This window comes from Agelaius phoeniceus, chromosome 7 (genome assembly GCF_051311805.1).
Source record: "Agelaius phoeniceus isolate bAgePho1 chromosome 7, bAgePho1.hap1, whole genome shotgun sequence".
Lineage (NCBI taxonomy): Eukaryota > Metazoa > Chordata > Aves > Passeriformes > Icteridae > Agelaius > Agelaius phoeniceus.
The window spans coordinates 13,600,598-13,619,630 of NC_135271.1; positions in this window are offsets into that span (position 1 = coordinate 13,600,598).

Consider the following 19,033-nt stretch of genomic DNA (forward strand, 5'->3'; position numbering starts at 1 on the left):
ATCTTGGAGAGAACAAGGCGGGCATTTCTGGCAGCTGGGCATCAGCCAGCCTTAAAATGGGGGCGTGTGGTGGAGTGAGCCCGGCTGAGATACGCTGAGCGCAGCCCAGTGCTCCTTGCTCCTCTCTGCTGAGCCGGGAGCGTTTGTCTGCTTTCGGGATGGCCCTGGCTGTGTCAGGGCTGCTCCGTGGACACGAGACAGCCGGTCCTGTCCCGCTGGGTCCCAGCAGTGCCTGGCAGCAGCCCTGCACCCACGTCAGGATGCTGGCCAAGAGAGGCCCTGGAAGCTGAGGCAGCTGATTTGAAGCTTTTGCAGATACACACAGGGGATGGCCAGCAGCGTTCCCTCAGGATACAGCAGTGCTGAGGGGCCTCCCCAGAGCTGCCTGAGTCCACCCACTCCTTGTGGCACCAGTTGCTTTCCTGTGGGATGTTCTACCTCCCCCAGGAGTGAAGAGGGAGCTGGAGAAAGAGCTGGCCAGGCTGCTCTGGATCCTTTCCCAGCAGCCCTGGCTGAGTGGAGCAGTCCGAGCTGAGCGCAGATGTGCCAATGGAGCAGCCGTGCCCAGGAAGGCTCGCTGGGAAGGATGATCCAGGAACCACAGGCCTGGCAGCCTGGCTTTGCTGCCAGGGAAGGCCTTGGAGCAGATCCTCCTGAGTGCCATCCCACGGCACGTGCAGGGAACCAGGGGCTCTGCTGGAGGCTGGGAAAGCTCTGCAGAGGGACGGGCACAGCTGGGGGTCCTGGCGGGGTGTTGAGGGCTTCTGTGGGGGTGTTTGGGGAGGTTGGTGTTGGTGGGCGTGTTGGGGAAGGAGTTGTCTGGAAGTTGAGCGGTCTGGGCTGGAATTTGAGTCAGTTTGAAGGCAGCATCCGTGCTTTGGCACAGCTTCGGCGTTGGAGGGCAGAAGGAATATCTGTGACTATTTCTTTTACTGGTCCTGTTTCTCCTGCAGGGAACAAGAGGGGAGAGCTGTACTTTATTGGCCACTTAGATATCTGTACTGGGGGAGGATCAGCCCTTTTGCCATCTCCTCATTTGTTTGGGTTACTGTTGTAACACTGAGTGGTCCTCATTCCTTGAGAGCTTTTATTCCTTAAGAGAATTAGGAGATTGTAATCCCTTCATCGAAAACCATTTGCAAACCAAAGAATGGTCTTCTTTTTGGGTCTCTGTAGTGTTATGTTTTGTAAAGTGACTTCCAGTGGATGATGTTAAGGCATATGTGTTGCTGCTTTGAGATGGGAACAAACTTCAAAACCAATGGCCATTCTCCGGCCATTGCTGTTAATTTGACAAGTTTGCAAATTTTGGAACTACTTGAGCTGAGCAATGGGAAGTAAAGCTTTCCTGAAGTGAGGATTCTTAAATGCCCTGAGCCCACAGAGCAGGGCAGCGTTTGCTGATGCTCTGAGCTCTTCCTAAAAATCCTGTGGGGCTGCCTTAGACACCTGGGGCCAGGCATTCCTTCCAGCCTGGGCCACTTTGGCTGGGCTGGGGGCGGCCCCAGGGCAGGCGGCAGTGCGTGCAAGGGCCCTTTGTGACACAGTGCAGCACGGTCACCGTGCCATGGAACGGAACCCGGTGTCCAAGGGCCCTTTGTGACACAGTGCAGCACGGTCACCGTGTCATGGAATGGAACATGGTGTCCTTTGTGACGTTTGGTGACATAGGAGCCGGCAGTGACAGGAGCAGGCCACAGTGCTCGGAGCAGGCGACGGGACAGGACAGGACAGAGCGGTGCTGTGAGGAGCCCCCGCACAGTGCGCTCGTTCGTGTCCCTCCCGGAGCTTTTCCGTGGCATTGTTCCTACAGGTGACCTCGTGGCAAGACTGCGGGCCTTGGTGGCCCCTGGCCTTCCCGGGGGGTGTGTTTTGCAGGTGCCCTTGAGGACTTGGAGCATTCCGGAGCCATCTCTCGAGAAGGTGCCCTTGAGACCAGACTCTGGAATGGCGGGTAGATTCCTTAGCCTCTTCAAAGTCTTCAGACCGAAAAAAAAGAGAAGGCCTGAAGATGTCCCAGCACAACAGCCTGAAAAACCGGAGCAGTTACAGCCACTGAAGAATGGTGAGCGACAGAGCTGGGCCACAGGGCTGATGGCTGCAGCCAGCTTGGCCCCATCCCATCCCGTCCCATCCCATCCCATGCCCTGGGGACATACCCACAGACAGGATGGAACAGGGGCTGGGCAGACACGCCGCAGGGGCCGTGCTCCATCCCCTGGGCCATCCCGGGGCTCTCCCAGCCTAGGGGGAGCAGGGCTGGGCTGTGTTCTCCGGCCTCTCCCGCAGCCCCTCAGCTCTGGCTGCCCTCGCTCTTTGCCAGATGCAGCCCTGAACAAGACACGAGAGCAGGAACCCGGCCCTGGCCGCTTCTGCAAAACCCTGAAGGTACCTGCAGCCCCCCCCAGCTGGGCTGGGCCTGCTGTCCCTGCTCAGCCCAGCACCACGCTTGGAGCACACCATGCAACATCCCTGCCTTCCCTGTCCTTTGTTCTGCAGATGATCCGGATGTTTCTGCGCATTCGGCATAGAAAATCCGGAACCAAAGCAGCTGAGGTCCAAGCTGAGCGTGACTCCAGGCTGACCAAGTTCCAGGAAAAGCCTCTCGCCAGCCCCGAATGGACAGCACCCTCAGGAAACGATGCAATGAATTATCAGAGGGTGAAGGCGGTTCACATGGCGATGACTGAGAGCAAGGCCATCAGAAACACCGACACCAGAATGATTCAGGGCATCACAAATACTGGCACCATGCCTGCTCCCACTAAGGATTTTTTCAAAGACAATGCTGTTCCTTCTCAGCAGCAGGTAAGCAGCCTGGGGCCAGGCCTGGAAGCCTGCCAGGTCCGTGTGTCCCCTCAAGCCATGGTCACTGGGCCCCCTCAGCCTGTGAGGCCAGCACAGTGTGGCGGGAAGGGAAGCACTTCTTGGGGGAAGCTGGGCAAGTTGCTGCCTTGGACAGCACTCAAAATCTCCCCCACGCCTCCCCCAGGTTCCAGCCATTGTAAGGAGCATTCACCAGAGGCTGGTGTCCCATGTCGCTCTGGATGCCAGGCTGCAAATTGACATTGTGAGGCTGGCTGAAGAACACCCTGCTGACGTGGTGCTGACCCTCCTGCACTGTGCCCCAACGTGTGACAGGTACGGGGCCCACGTGCCTGCGCAGCTCAGGGCTCACCAGCCTTTGGGGCCCACGGCCCTGCACAGCCTGTGCTATAGGCTCTGACAGACAGGCAGAGAGGTCCAGGACCCTGGGGCCCCTCTGTTTCCCGAGCCTGCTGCCAATGCTCCCTCCCTGCCCCTCAGGGCACCGGGGCTCTGTCACCTGGGCCCCCACAGCTGCACAGGGCGTGGTACTGGCACTGAGATGCCCCTGACACAGAGCTCTGATCCCACAGAGCTGCTGCACTGATGTGGAGAACTATAGGATCAGTGCAACCAGCCGTGGAGAAAGTGCTGGCAACACTGCTCTGTGTGATGGAGGATTGGCCTGTGCACAGCGCATGCACCTCTGATGGGGACGACAGGGACATTTTTGCCCTGGCTGTGAGTTTCTGGAACTGGGCTCCGCTTGCCCCTCAGTCACCTCCCCAGCAGCTCTCCATCCTCTCCATGCCTCAGGCGCTGGGCTGAACCCTGGGCTAGGGGCAGGCTCAGGGGGCACCAGGCCCGCTGCTCCTCCTGCATCTGCCCTTGGGCCCTGCCCCATGGACACCTCGGCACTGAGTGCTGTCTTGGGCTGCTTCTTTTGCAGGCAACTCTGGTGCTCTGGGTGATTGTCCAGGTGCCCGAGTGCCATGAGGCCATGATCCTTTATTCCTCCCGCCTGTTTGTGGCTCTGCTCTTCCATATTGTCATCACCACACAGCAGATGCCACCAGTGGAAGCTGGTCATTTCTGGAGAGCATGCCAGGAGGAACACCGCCTTCCCAGCAAGTCCAACAGGTCCCAGTCCTCCTATCCTTCCCATGCCCTTGTGGCCAGCGCCAGCGCTCCAAGTGTGACCTGGGCTTTGCTCTGCACACAGGTTTGCAGTGCAGGCCATGAAGGCTCTGCTCTACCGACTGCGCTGTGACAATGAGGTGATGTCTATGGAGCGCAAGCGTGGCTGGGACACGCTGCTGTGTTCTCACACCCAGCACTATGCCATGGGTCTGCTGGCCAGGTGAGACCCCCTTGTCCCCATTGCCCCCGGCATTTGTGCCCTGTGCCCCACTCAGTGCCTGTGGTCATGGGCCAGAGAGCCTCGTCACTGAGGGACGGCCAAGGAGACTGGAAAAGGCTGGGAGAGGAGGGTGCCCAGAAGGGGCCACCTCCCAGAGCACCCACATGCCCTCCAGGGATGCTGGGGAAAGACCAGACCTCTGTGAGTCAGTCCTGGGAGAGGTCCGTCCCCACCTCAGGGTCTTGGTGCCTTTTTCCCCCTGCCAGGGAGATGCGCCGTAACATGGTCCCTTTGTGCTCTCGAATCGCACTCCACTTGCTCCGGCAGCTCAACAGGCAGGACCCATACCGGGATCTGCCCTTCCTGGCATTCTTTGTGGAGGTGAGCCTGGTGGCCAGCACTGCCTGGCTGAGCTGCTTCCCAGCTCTCTGCCCTCTCACAGCCACAGCTGCCAGGACGGTGCCCGTGCCCTGTGCTGCTGCCTGGGCCCAGCCCTGTGCGCTTCTGGGCTCCTGCCGGCCGGCTCCCCTGGCACTGCCCTGTGCCTTTCAGGTCCTCGAGTGCCTGGACTTGACGAAATGTGGTGGCACTGTCCTGAAGGTTTTGGCAAGGTACCTGCACAGCAAGTGCAGTGAGCAGCGTCGCCTGGCACTCAGAGGCCTCGTGGTGGTCAGCAAGGATCTCTTGATGGTGAGTAGGGGGCAGCGGCTGAAGCTGCGCTGTGGAAAGCTGCCCCTTGGGCTGGCAGGGCTTCAGGAGCTGAGGCAGCTGCTCCCAGCTCTCCTGCCTCACCTGCCCCAGTGCTTTGGCTCAGGCCTTTGGCCTGTGGGCCCTGCAGCAGCAGGGTGGCCTTGCAGTGCCAGGGCGGTGGTGGCGGTGCAGCCGTCCGTGGCTTCCCAGCACTGCCTTGTGTTCCACACAGGCCAGGAGAATTTGCATCTTGTCTCAACGGCTTGTGGATCTTCTGGATGATGCAGATGGAGAGGTGGTCAGCATGTCCCTCTCTGTCTTCACCAATGTGCTGCAGCACAAAGACATCCTAGTATCCAGCACCACTGCCCCAAAGCTGGCTGAGGCACTCCTGCTGCTCTTTGACCATGTAAGCTTCTGCATCCTGAGCCACAGGCATCGCGTGCTTCCCAGAAACTTTGTGCCTTCTGGATTTGCAGGCCTTTGCCCAGCTGGGACTGGAATAGTTGATGCAAGTCTTTTTGTTTCCTCTAGGACAACAGCCACATGCAGCTGCTCTCCATTCAACTCTTCAGCAAGGTGGTGGAATTGGTAGTGGATGAGGGAAAAAAGCCCCTGAAGACAACTGTGAGCAAGAGCCTCTATGCACTTATAATTTACTGTCACGATAAGAACCATGACGTGGCAAAGGTGAGGTTTTCTGTGATGCTGGTGGATCTCTGGCAGGGGGCTTGGCTGCCTCCTGCCCTGATGCCTTGCGGGCTGTCACCTCCTCCAGGCCTTGGCACAGGGATGTGGGTCCAGTGCCCTTGGCTCTGGGGCCATCTCTGGGTCTGTGCTGCTCTCCAGGCCTCTCGGGAAACACTGGTTCGTGTGGCCGAGTTCCTGAAGAGGAGGAAGCTCGTACAGCTGTTGAAGGAGCAGCCACCGTTGAAGGTCGATGAGTGCCTGGTAAGGAGGGCCTGGAAGCCCCAGGCTCAGCCCGGAGAAGGCCCCTGAGGGCGGCGCTCAGTGTGCGGGCCTGGCAGCTGTGCCCCTGCCCGCTGCTGCAGCCAGAGGCCGCGGGGGCTCTGCTCCAGACTCCCGTGGGCCCCAGCCGGGTGCCCATGGAGCCCCGGCCCGGCGGGGCTGCGGGGCGGCACCGTGGCTCCCCGGGCAGCAGCCGGCCCTCTGCCCCCTGCCCTCGGGAGCCCTTGGCCAGCGGCTGCTGGCCGCGCCTCAGGCCTGTGCGGCCAGGGGAGGCCGGGGCTGAGTGCAGGCAGCGCCCGGCCCAGGGGCTGAGCCCGCGCCAACCCTTCCCTCCTGCCGCTCTCTGCAGCTGGCAGAGGACAGGAGCAGAGCGGCCGAGCACCTGCGCCGGGCCCTGCGCTACCTGCGGAGCCCACAGGAGCCCCTGCGAGAGGCGGCCGTCAGGATCATGGGTGAGCCACGAGCCCGGGCTCCCTCCCCGGCCCGGCCCGCCGCAGCTCGGCCCCAGCCCCGCCTGCTGCCCCGGCAGCGCCAGCCGGGCCCGGCGCCGTGGAGCCCCGCCCGGCCTGGGCATTGCTGCTGCCGCCCTCTGGCAGCCGTGCCCTTGGGCGGCAGCGTGCGGCAAGGGCCGGGCTGAGCCCTGCCGGACCAGCAGCCCGTGTGGCCACAGCGCCGGCAGCGCCGCCGGCAGGGAGCTGTGCCGCTGGCGCCCTGACAGGCTCTGTGTTCACAGGCATGGCCGGGCGGTGCCTGAGGAGGCAGCAGCAAGAGCTCCGGCACATCTGTCAGGGTGAGAGAGGGCAGCGGGCTGACAGCGGGAAGGAGCTGCAGGCCCTGCCCCGGCTTTGGAGGGCTCTGCTCCCTGTGCGGACGAGGAGCGATGTGGGCAGAGCACACAGAGATTTCAGGGACACCTGGGGGAGTCATGGCCAGTACCTCCCAGCTGATTCCAATGTCTCCTACTCCCTTCTTGGTGGGATGGTCCCTTTCCGAAGGTCTTGTAGGATTCCCGCAGACCAGGGCTGTTGCCACGGCTCTGCTCCTCTCTCTTTCAGCCCTTCAAGCCCGGAGGCAACGTGCCAGCCCATCCTGCTGTGACCTGGAAAATCAAGCCGACTTTCCCCCAAGAGCTCAAGACTTAGGGATATCTTCTGGATCCACTCAACCGGTGTCCCAAGAAGAGCACCAGGAGACACCCAAGGGGACATCGCCTCCCAGCGCTGCTGGAAGTCCTGGCACAGCTGCTGCTGGGCACAGTTCTCGTGGCTTCAGCCCTCTCCCTGCCTGTTGATAGCTCTGCCCCACCAGCCCTCAGACACTGTCCATCCCCATTTTTTCCCTCCACTCTCCCTCCCTGTAGGTAGCTCCCTCCCTCCAGCCCTCATACACTGCCCATCCCCATTTTTTCCCTCCATGCTCCCTCCCTGTAGGTGGCTCCCTCCCTCCAGCCCTCACACAGTGCCCATCCCCAGTTTTTCTCTCCACTATACCTCTCTGTCTGTGGCTCTGTCCCACCAGCCCTCAGCCTGTCCATCACCTTCTTCTCCCTCCCCTCTCCCTCCCTGTAGACAGCTGCCTCCCTCCAGCCCTCAGACGCTGCCCGTCCCCTTTTTTCCCTCCCAGCTCATCCCTTTGCTTCGCCTTATATTAATAAAAGTTTGGGATCTTCACTTTGCCTGCATCCCTGTGGAGCTGAAGCAAATCCGGGGCCCTGGGACACACAGGCCCCTGCTGCCGTTCTCTGCCACGCCGTGTTTTGTGCACAGACCCAGAGGAACGGGGGCAGGTCAGGCTGGAAAGGTCCCTGTGCTGAAGGTGCAGCTCCACAGCACTGTGCAGTTCCACATCTTGCTGAGCACCCTGGAGCCCCTGAATTTTGGAAGAGCCAACCGGAGTATGCTCTGAAGCCAGCTGAGAGGGATTCCATGGCAAGCATCCACGGAGGGCAAAGGAGCTTGGAATGCTGGAAGCTTTCAAGAATAGCTTCCTGAAAGCACAGCAGCGCTCCATCCCTGCACAGGATGAGGAAGAGGGCAGCAGCAGAGAGCATCCGGGCTTAGCAGGGAGCTCTGGCTGTGCCTGAGGGCAAATGAAGCAGCAGCACGGTGCCCGAGACTCGGACACACGGCCGTGCCGGTGCCCGCAGCGCTGCCAGGCAGTGCCGGGATGCCGGCTGTGCTTCTGCTCCCCACAAGTGAGGAACGGCAGCCCCAGGCTCAGAGCCAGCCAGAAAGCCAACCAAGGGACAGCAGAGGGAGGGCATCCTTCCAGTCTCGCTCGGGCATGGCCAGAAAACAGCCCCCGCTGCTTCTTCCTCCGCCTGTGTTTGGGCTGTGCTGGTGGCAGAGCCAGCCAGGTTGGGCTCTGCGTTCCAAAGCCTGTTGGGAGCGGGCATGAAAAGTGGTGTGTGCACAGCAGAGAGTCCTGGAAGGTGCTGGCAAGAGCATCCTGCAGGAACAGGGCTCTGCTCCCTGGCCAGGAACAGCCTGGTTTTGGTGCCGTGAGCGCAGGCAGGAGTTGAGGCAGGTGAAGAGGCAGCGGGCAGCTTGTGTTTCTGGAGGGCCTGGGGCTGCACCTCTGACCCTGCACCTGGAAACTCACTTGGGGCAATAGGAGCTAGAGCTGGAGTGCCTGTCCTGAAAGGACCTGAAGTCATTCAGCCTTGCCAGCGTTTCTTAAGGGTGTGTTGGTGCTCTCCAGGAAAGTCACACATTTGGGGAAACACCTTTGGAGGAAAGGGGCTTGCTTCTCAAGGGAAGTGCTGCCCAGGGAGCTCCCAGTGAGGCAGGTGTGAGTGTCCCCCTTTGGCTCTCTGTGCTCCTTTCAGTCCTTGAGGCCTGTTGCACTTGGCAGAGGGGCAGGGAGAAGGCAGTGAAGAGCAGGTTTGGCATCTGCCTGGACCTCTGGAAACCAACCCAAGCACCTGCAGCAGGATGTGTTACCCCCGTTGGACAGAGGGGGAGCAGGAGCATCTGTGTCCAGCCATGAGCCCCAAAGCTCTCTGTGAGAGCTGTGAATTAAAAGGCCTTTACACCCACACTTTTCACAGCTTTCCTGTCTGCTGTGTTTCAACTCCTGGCAATATGCATTTGCCTGCTGCTTGGTGGCAGCTGCTGTGTCCCAGGGCCAGCACAGAGCTGGGCTGTGTGGGCCAGGCAGCGTGGAGAGCCTTGGCAGATCTTGGTGTGTCCCTGGCCTCAGCAAAGGCCTCCCAAGGTGTCCTGCTCATTGGCTCTCCCTGTGCATCTTGGAGAGAACAAGGCGGGCATTTCTGGCAGCTGGGCATCAGCCAGCCTTAAAATGGGGGCGTGTGGTGGAGTGAGCCCGGCTGAGATACGCTGAGCGCAGCCCAGTGCTCCTTGCTCCTCTCTGCTGAGCCGGGAGCGTTTGTCTGCTTTCGGGATGGCCCTGGCTGTGTCAGGGCTGCTCCGTGGACACGAGACAGCCGGTCCTGTCCCGCTGGGTCCCAGCAGTGCCTGGCAGCAGCCCTGCACCCACGTCAGGATGCTGGCCAAGAGAGGCCCTGGAAGCTGAGGCAGCTGATTTGAAGCTTTTGCAGATACACACAGGGGATGGCCAGCAGCGTTCCCTCAGGATACAGCAGTGCTGAGGGGCCTCCCCAGAGCTGCCTGAGTCCACCCACTCCTTGTGGCACCAGTTGCTTTCCTGTGGGATGTTCTACCTCCCCCAGGAGTGAAGAGGGAGCTGGAGAAAGAGCTGGCCAGGCTGCTCTGGATCCTTTCCCAGCAGCCCTGGCTGAGTGGAGCAGTCCGAGCTGAGCGCAGATGTGCCAATGGAGCAGCCGTGCCCAGGAAGGCTCGCTGGGAAGGATGATCCAGGAACCACAGGCCTGGCAGCCTGGCTTTGCTGCCAGGGAAGGCCTTGGAGCAGATCCTCCTGAGTGCCATCCCACGGCACGTGCAGGGAACCAGGGGCTCTGCTGGAGGCTGGGAAAGCTCTGCAGAGGGACGGGCACAGCTGGGGGTCCTGGCGGGGTGTTGAGGGCTTCTGTGGGGGTGTTTGGGGAGGTTGGTGTTGGTGGGCGTGTTGGGGAAGGAGTTGTCTGGAAGTTGAGCGGTCTGGGCTGGAATTTGAGTCAGTTTGAAGGCAGCATCCGTGCTTTGGCACAGCTTCGGCGTTGGAGGGCAGAAGGAATATCTGTGACTATTTCTTTTACTGGTCCTGTTTCTCCTGCAGGGAACAAGAGGGGAGAGCTGTACTTTATTGGCCACTTAGATATCTGTACTGGGGGAGGATCAGCCCTTTTGCCATCTCCTCATTTGTTTGGGTTACTGTTGTAACACTGAGTGGTCCTCATTCCTTGAGAGCTTTTATTCCTTAAGAGAATTAGGAGATTGTAATCCCTTCATCGAAAACCATTTGCAAACCAAAGAATGGTCTTCTTTTTGGGTCTCTGTAGTGTTATGTTTTGTAAAGTGACTTCCAGTGGATGATGTTAAGGCATATGTGTTGCTGCTTTGAGATGGGAACAAACTTCAAAACCAATGGCCATTCTCCGGCCATTGCTGTTAATTTGACAAGTTTGCAAATTTTGGAACTACTTGAGCTGAGCAATGGGAAGTAAAGCTTTCCTGAAGTGAGGATTCTTAAATGCCCTGAGCCCACAGAGCAGGGCAGCGTTTGCTGATGCTCTGAGCTCTTCCTAAAAATCCTGTGGGGCTGCCTTAGACACCTGGGGCCAGGCATTCCTTCCAGCCTGGGCCACTTTGGCTGGGCTGGGGGCGGCCCCAGGGCAGGCGGCAGTGCGTGCAAGGGCCCTTTGTGACACAGTGCAGCACGGTCACCGTGCCATGGAACGGAACCCGGTGTCCAAGGGCCCTTTGTGACACAGTGCAGCACGGTCACCGTGTCATGGAATGGAACATGGTGTCCTTTGTGACGTTTGGTGACATAGGAGCCGGCAGTGACAGGAGCAGGCCACAGTGCTCGGAGCAGGCGACGGGACAGGACAGGACAGAGCGGTGCTGTGAGGAGCCCCCGCACAGTGCGCTCGTTCGTGTCCCTCCCGGAGCTTTTCCGTGGCATTGTTCCTACAGGTGACCTCGTGGCAAGACTGCGGGCCTTGGTGGCCCCTGGCCTTCCCGGGGGGTGTGTTTTGCAGGTGCCCTTGAGGACTTGGAGCATTCCGGAGCCATCTCTCGAGAAGGTGCCCTTGAGACCAGACTCTGGAATGGCGGGTAGATTCCTTAGCCTCTTCAAAGTCTTCAGACCGAAAAAAAAGAGAAGGCCTGAAGATGTCCCAGCACAACAGCCTGAAAAACCGGAGCAGTTACAGCCACTGAAGAATGGTGAGCGACAGAGCTGGGCCACAGGGCTGATGGCTGCAGCCAGCTTGGCCCCATCCCATCCCGTCCCATCCCATCCCATGCCCTGGGGACATACCCACAGACAGGATGGAACAGGGGCTGGGCAGACACGCCGCAGGGGCCGTGCTCCATCCCCTGGGCCATCCCGGGGCTCTCCCAGCCTAGGGGGAGCAGGGCTGGGCTGTGTTCTCCGGCCTCTCCCGCAGCCCCTCAGCTCTGGCTGCCCTCGCTCTTTGCCAGATGCAGCCCTGAACAAGACACGAGAGCAGGAACCCGGCCCTGGCCGCTTCTGCAAAACCCTGAAGGTACCTGCAGCCCCCCCCAGCTGGGCTGGGCCTGCTGTCCCTGCTCAGCCCAGCACCACGCTTGGAGCACACCATGCAACATCCCTGCCTTCCCTGTCCTTTGTTCTGCAGATGATCCGGATGTTTCTGCGCATTCGGCATAGAAAATCCGGAACCAAAGCAGCTGAGGTCCAAGCTGAGCGTGACTCCAGGCTGACCAAGTTCCAGGAAAAGCCTCTCGCCAGCCCCGAATGGACAGCACCCTCAGGAAACGATGCAATGAATTATCAGAGGGTGAAGGCGGTTCACATGGCGATGACTGAGAGCAAGGCCATCAGAAACACCGACACCAGAATGATTCAGGGCATCACAAATACTGGCACCATGCCTGCTCCCACTAAGGATTTTTTCAAAGACAATGCTGTTCCTTCTCAGCAGCAGGTAAGCAGCCTGGGGCCAGGCCTGGAAGCCTGCCAGGTCCGTGTGTCCCCTCAAGCCATGGTCACTGGGCCCCCTCAGCCTGTGAGGCCAGCACAGTGTGGCGGGAAGGGAAGCACTTCTTGGGGGAAGCTGGGCAAGTTGCTGCCTTGGACAGCACTCAAAATCTCCCCCACGCCTCCCCCAGGTTCCAGCCATTGTAAGGAGCATTCACCAGAGGCTGGTGTCCCATGTCGCTCTGGATGCCAGGCTGCAAATTGACATTGTGAGGCTGGCTGAAGAACACCCTGCTGACGTGGTGCTGACCCTCCTGCACTGTGCCCCAACGTGTGACAGGTACGGGGCCCACGTGCCTGCGCAGCTCAGGGCTCACCAGCCTTTGGGGCCCACGGCCCTGCACAGCCTGTGCTATAGGCTCTGACAGACAGGCAGAGAGGTCCAGGACCCTGGGGCCCCTCTGTTTCCCGAGCCTGCTGCCAATGCTCCCTCCCTGCCCCTCAGGGCACCGGGGCTCTGTCACCTGGGCCCCCACAGCTGCACAGGGCGTGGTACTGGCACTGAGATGCCCCTGACACAGAGCTCTGATCCCACAGAGCTGCTGCACTGATGTGGAGAACTATAGGATCAGTGCAACCAGCCGTGGAGAAAGTGCTGGCAACACTGCTCTGTGTGATGGAGGATTGGCCTGTGCACAGCGCATGCACCTCTGATGGGGACGACAGGGACATTTTTGCCCTGGCTGTGAGTTTCTGGAACTGGGCTCCGCTTGCCCCTCAGTCACCTCCCCAGCAGCTCTCCATCCTCTCCATGCCTCAGGCGCTGGGCTGAACCCTGGGCTAGGGGCAGGCTCAGGGGGCACCAGGCCCGCTGCTCCTCCTGCATCTGCCCTTGGGCCCTGCCCCATGGACACCTCGGCACTGAGTGCTGTCTTGGGCTGCTTCTTTTGCAGGCAACTCTGGTGCTCTGGGTGATTGTCCAGGTGCCCGAGTGCCATGAGGCCATGATCCTTTATTCCTCCCGCCTGTTTGTGGCTCTGCTCTTCCATATTGTCATCACCACACAGCAGATGCCACCAGTGGAAGCTGGTCATTTCTGGAGAGCATGCCAGGAGGAACACCGCCTTCCCAGCAAGTCCAACAGGTCCCAGTCCTCCTATCCTTCCCATGCCCTTGTGGCCAGCGCCAGCGCTCCAAGTGTGACCTGGGCTTTGCTCTGCACACAGGTTTGCAGTGCAGGCCATGAAGGCTCTGCTCTACCGACTGCGCTGTGACCATGAGGTGATGTCTATGGAGCGCAAGCGTGGCTGGGACACGCTGCTGTGTTCTCACACCCAGCACTATGCCATGGGTCTGCTGGCCAGGTGAGACCCCCTTGTCCCCATTGCCCCCGGCATTTGTGCCCTGTGCCCCACTCAGTGCCTGTGGTCATGGGCCAGAGAGCCTCGTCACTGAGGGACGGCCAAGGAGACTGGAAAAGGCTGGGAGAGGAGGGTGCCCAGAAGGGGCCACCTCCCAGAGCACCCACATGCCCTCCAGGGATGCTGGGGAAAGACCAGACCTCTGTGAGTCAGTCCTGGGAGAGGTCCGTCCCCACCTCAGGGTCTTGGTGCCTTTTTCCCCCTGCCAGGGAGATGCGCCGTAACATGGTCCCTTTGTGCTCTCGAATCGCACTCCACTTGCTCCGGCAGCTCAACAGGCAGGACCCATACCGGGATCTGCCCTTCCTGGCATTCTTTGTGGAGGTGAGCCTGGTGGCCAGCACTGCCTGGCTGAGCTGCTTCCCAGCTCTCTGCCCTCTCACAGCCACAGCTGCCAGGACGGTGCCCGTGCCCTGTGCTGCTGCCTGGGCCCAGCCCTGTGCGCTTCTGGGCTCCTGCCGGCCGGCTCCCCTGGCACTGCCCTGTGCCTTTCAGGTCCTCGAGTGCCTGGACTTGACGAAATGTGGTGGCACTGTCCTGAAGGTTTTGGCAAGGTACCTGCACAGCAAGTGCAGTGAGCAGCGTCGCCTGGCACTCAGAGGCCTCGTGGTGGTCAGCAAGGATCTCTTGATGGTGAGTAGGGGGCAGCGGCTGAAGCTGCGCTGTGGAAAGCTGCCCCTTGGGCTGGCAGGGCTTCAGGAGCTGAGGCAGCTGCTCCCAGCTCTCCTGCCTCACCTGCCCCAGTGCTTTGGCTCAGGCCTTTGGCCTGTGGGCCCTGCAGCAGCAGGGTGGCCTTGCAGTGCCAGGGCGGTGGTGGCGGTGCAGCCGTCCGTGGCTTCCCAGCACTGCCTTGTGTTCCACACAGGCCAGGAGAATTTGCATCTTGTCTCAACGGCTTGTGGATCTTCTGGATGATGCAGATGGAGAGGTGGTCAGCATGTCCCTCTCTGTCTTCACCAATGTGCTGCAGCACAAAGACATCCTAGTATCCAGCACCACTGCCCCAAAGCTGGCTGAGGCACTCCTGCTGCTCTTTGACCATGTAAGCTTCTGCATCCTGAGCCACAGGCATCGCGTGCTTCCCAGAAACTTTGTGCCTTCTGGATTTGCAGGCCTTTGCCCAGCTGGGACTGGAATAGTTGATGCAAGTCTTTTTGTTTCCTCTAGGACAACAGCCACATGCAGCTGCTCTCCATTCAACTCTTCAGCAAGGTGGTGGAATTGGTAGTGGATGAGGGAAAAAAGCCCCTGAAGACAACTGTGAGCAAGAGCCTCTATGCACTTATAATTTACTGTCACGATAAGAACCATGACGTGGCAAAGGTGAGGTTTTCTGTGATGCTGGTGGATCTCTGGCAGGGGGCTTGGCTGCCTCCTGCCCTGATGCCTTGCGGGCTGTCACCTCCTCCAGGCCTTGGCACAGGGATGTGGGTCCAGTGCCCTTGGCTCTGGGGCCATCTCTGGGTCTGTGCTGCTCTCCAGGCCTCTCGGGAAACACTGGTTCGTGTGGCCGAGTTCCTGAAGAGGAGGAAGCTCGTACAGCTGTTGAAGGAGCAGCCACCGTTGAAGGTCGATGAGTGCCTGGTAAGGAGGGCCTGGAAGCCCCAGGCTCAGCCCGGAGAAGGCCCCTGAGGGCGGCGCTCAGTGTGCGGGCCTGGCAGCTGTGCCCCTGCCCGCTGCTGCAGCCAGAGGCCGCGGGGGCTCTGCTCCAGACTCCCGTGGGCCCCAGCCGGGTGCCCATGGAGCCCCGGCCCGGCGGGGCTGCGGGGCGGCACCGTGGCTCCCCGGGCAGCAGCCGGCCCTCTGCCCCCTGCCCTCGGGAGCCCTTGGCCAGCGGCTGCTGGCCGCGCCTCAGGCCTGTGCGGCCAGGGGAGGCCGGGGCTGAGTGCAGGCAGCGCCCGGCCCAGGGGCTGAGCCCGCGCCAACCCTTCCCTCCTGCCGCTCTCTGCAGCTGGCAGAGGACAGGAGCAGAGCGGCCGAGCACCTGCGCCGGGCCCTGCGCTACCTGCGGAGCCCACAGGAGCCCCTGCGAGAGGCGGCCGTCAGGATCATGGGTGAGCCACGAGCCCGGGCTCCCTCCCCGGCCCGGCCCGCCGCAGCTCGGCCCCAGCCCCGCCTGCTGCCCCGGCAGCGCCAGCCGGGCCCGGCGCCGTGGAGCCCCGCCCGGCCTGGGCATTGCTGCTGCCGCCCTCTGGCAGCCGTGCCCTTGGGCGGCAGCGTGCGGCAAGGGCCGGGCTGAGCCCTGCCGGACCAGCAGCCCGTGTGGCCACAGCGCCGGCAGCGCCGCCGGCAGGGAGCTGTGCCGCTGGCGCCCTGACAGGCTCTGTGTTCACAGGCATGGCCGGGCGGTGCCTGAGGAGGCAGCAGCAAGAGCTCCGGCACATCTGTCAGGGTGAGAGAGGGCAGCGGGCTGACAGCGGGAAGGAGCTGCAGGCCCTGCCCCGGCTTTGGAGGGCTCTGCTCCCTGTGCGGACGAGGAGCGATGTGGGCAGAGCACACAGAGATTTCAGGGACACCTGGGGGAGTCATGGCCAGTACCTCCCAGCTGATTCCAATGTCTCCTACTCCCTTCTTGGTGGGATGGTCCCTTTCCGAAGGTCTTGTAGGATTCCCGCAGACCAGGGCTGTTGCCACGGCTCTGCTCCTCTCTCTTTCAGCCCTTCAAGCCCGGAGGCAACGTGCCAGCCCATCCTGCTGTGACCTGGAAAATCAAGCCGACTTTCCCCCAAGAGCTCAAGACTTAGGGATATCTTCTGGATCCACTCAACCGGTGTCCCAAGAAGAGCACCAGGAGACACCCAAGGGGACATCGCCTCCCAGCGCTGCTGGAAGTCCTGGCACAGCTGCTGCTGGGCACAGTTCTCGTGGCTTCAGCCCTCTCCCTGCCTGTTGATAGCTCTGCCCCACCAGCCCTCAGACACTGTCCATCCCCATTTTTTCCCTCCACTCTCCCTCCCTGTAGGTAGCTCCCTCCCTCCAGCCCTCATACACTGCCCATCCCCATTTTTTCCCTCCATGCTCCCTCCCTGTAGGTGGCTCCCTCCCTCCAGCCCTCACACAGTGCCCATCCCCAGTTTTTCTCTCCACTATACCTCTCTGTCTGTGGCTCTGTCCCACCAGCCCTCAGCCTGTCCATCACCTTCTTCTCCCTCCCCTCTCCCTCCCTGTAGACAGCTGCCTCCCTCCAGCCCTCAGACGCTGCCCGTCCCCTTTTTTCCCTCCCAGCTCATCCCTTTGCTTCGCCTTATATTAATAAAAGTTTGGGATCTTCACTTTGCCTGCATCCCTGTGGAGCTGAAGCAAATCCGGGGCCCTGGGACACACAGGCCCCTGCTGCCGTTCTCTGCCACGCCGTGTTTTGTGCACAGACCCAGAGGAACGGGGGCAGGTCAGGCTGGAAAGGTCCCTGTGCTGAAGGTGCAGCTCCACAGCACTGTGCAGTTCCACATCTTGCTGAGCACCCTGGAGCCCCTGAATTTTGGAAGAGCCAACCGGAGTATGCTCTGAAGCCAGCTGAGAGGGATTCCATGGCAAGCATCCACGGAGGGCAAAGGAGCTTGGAATGCTGGAAGCTTTCAAGAATAGCTTCCTGAAAGCACAGCAGCGCTCCATCCCTGCACAGGATGAGGAAGAGGGCAGCAGCAGAGAGCATCCGGGCTTAGCAGGGAGCTCTGGCTGTGCCTGAGGGCAAATGAAGCAGCAGCACGGTGCCCGAGACTCGGACACACGGCCGTGCCGGTGCCCGCAGCGCTGCCAGGCAGTGCCGGGATGCCGGCTGTGCTTCTGCTCCCCACAAGTGAGGAACGGCAGCCCCAGGCTCAGAGCCAGCCAGAAAGCCAACCAAGGGACAGCAGAGGGAGGGCATCCTTCCAGTCTCGCTCGGGCATGGCCAGAAAACAGCCCCCGCTGCTTCTTCCTCCGCCTGTGTTTGGGCTGTGCTGGTGGCAGAGCCAGCCAGGTTGGGCTCTGCGTTCCAAAGCCTGTTGGGAGCGGGCATGAAAAGTGGTGTGTGCACAGCAGAGAGTCCTGGAAGGTGCTGGCAAGAGCATCCTGCAGGAACAGGGCTCTGCTCCCTGGCCAGGAACAGCCTGGTTTTGGTGCCGTGAGCGCAGGCAGGAGTTGAGGCAGGTGAAGAGGCAGCGGGCAGCTTGTGTTTCTGGAGGGCCTGGGGCTGCACCTCTGACCCTGCACCTGGAAACTCACTTGGGGCAATAGGAGCTAGAGCTGGAGTGCCTGTCCTGAAAGGACCTGAAGTCATTCAGCCTTGCCAGCGTTTCTTAAGGGTGTGTTGGTGCTCTCCAGGAAAGTCACACATTTGGGGAAACACCTTTGGAGGAAAGGGGCTTGCTTCTCAAGGGAAGTGCTGCCCAGGGAGCTCCCAGTGAGGCAGGTGTGAGTGTCCCCCTTTGGCTCTCTGTGCTCCTTTCAGTCCTTGAGGCCTGTTGCACTTGGCAGAGGGGCAGGGAGAAGGCAGTGAAGAGCAGGTTTGGCATCTGCCTGGACCTCTGGAAACCAACCCAAGCACCTGCAGCAGGATGTGTTACCCCCGTTGGACAGAGGGGGAGCAGGAGCATCTGTGTCCAGCCATGAGCCCCAAAGCTCTCTGTGAGAGCTGTGAATTAAAAGGCCTTTACACCCACACTTTTCACAGCTTTCCTGTCTGCTGTGTTTCAACTCCTGGCAATATGCATTTGCCTGCTGCTTGGTGGCAGCTGCTGTGTCCCAGGGCCAGCACAGAGCTGGGCTGTGTGGGCCAGGCAGCGTGGAGAGCCTTGGCAGATCTTGGTGTGTCCCTGGCCTCAGCAAAGGCCTCCCAAGGTGTCCTGCTCATTGGCTCTCCCTGTGCATCTTGGAGAGAACAAGGCGGGCATTTCTGGCAGCTGGGCATCAGCCAGCCTTAAAATGGGGGCGTGTGGTGGAGTGAGCCCGGCTGAGATACGCTGAGCGCAGCCCAGTGCTCCTTGCTCCTCTCTGCTGAGCCGGGAGCGTTTGTCTGCTTTCGGGATGGCCCTGGCTGTGTCAGGGCTGCTCCGTGGACACGAGACAGCCGGTCCTGTCCCGCTGGGTCCCAGCAGTGCCTGGCAGCAGCCCTGCACCCACGTCAGGATGCTGGCCAAGAGAGGCCCTGGAAGCTGAGGCAGCTGATTTGAAGCTTTTGCAGATACACACAGGGGATGGCCAGCAGCGTTCCCTCAGGATACAGCAGTGCTGAGGGGCCTCCCCAGAGCTGCCTGAGTCCACCCACTCCTTGTGGCACCAGTTGCTTTCCTGTGGGATGTTCTACCTCCCCCAGGAGTGAAGAGGGAGCTGGAGAAAGAGCTGGCCAGGCTGCTCTGGATCCTTTCCCAGCAGCCCTGGCTGAGTGGAGCAGTCCGAGCTGAGCGCAGATGTGCCAATGGAGCAGCCGTGCCCAGGAAGGCTCGCTGGGAAGGATGATCCAGGAACCACAGGCCTGGCAGCCTGGCTTTGCTGCCAGGGAAGGCCTTGGAGCAGATCCTCCTGAGTGCCATCCCACGGCACGTGCAGGGAACCAGGGGCTCTGCTGGAGGCTGGGAAAGCTCTGCAGAGGGACGGGCACAGCTGGGGGTCCTGGCGGGGTGTTGAGGGCTTCTGTGGGGGTGTTTGGGGAGGTTGGTGTTGGTGGGCGTGTTGGGGAAGGAGTTGTCTGGAAGTTGAGCGGTCTGGGCTGGAATTTGAGTCAGTTTGAAGGCAGCATCCGTGCTTTGGCACAGCTTCGGCGTTG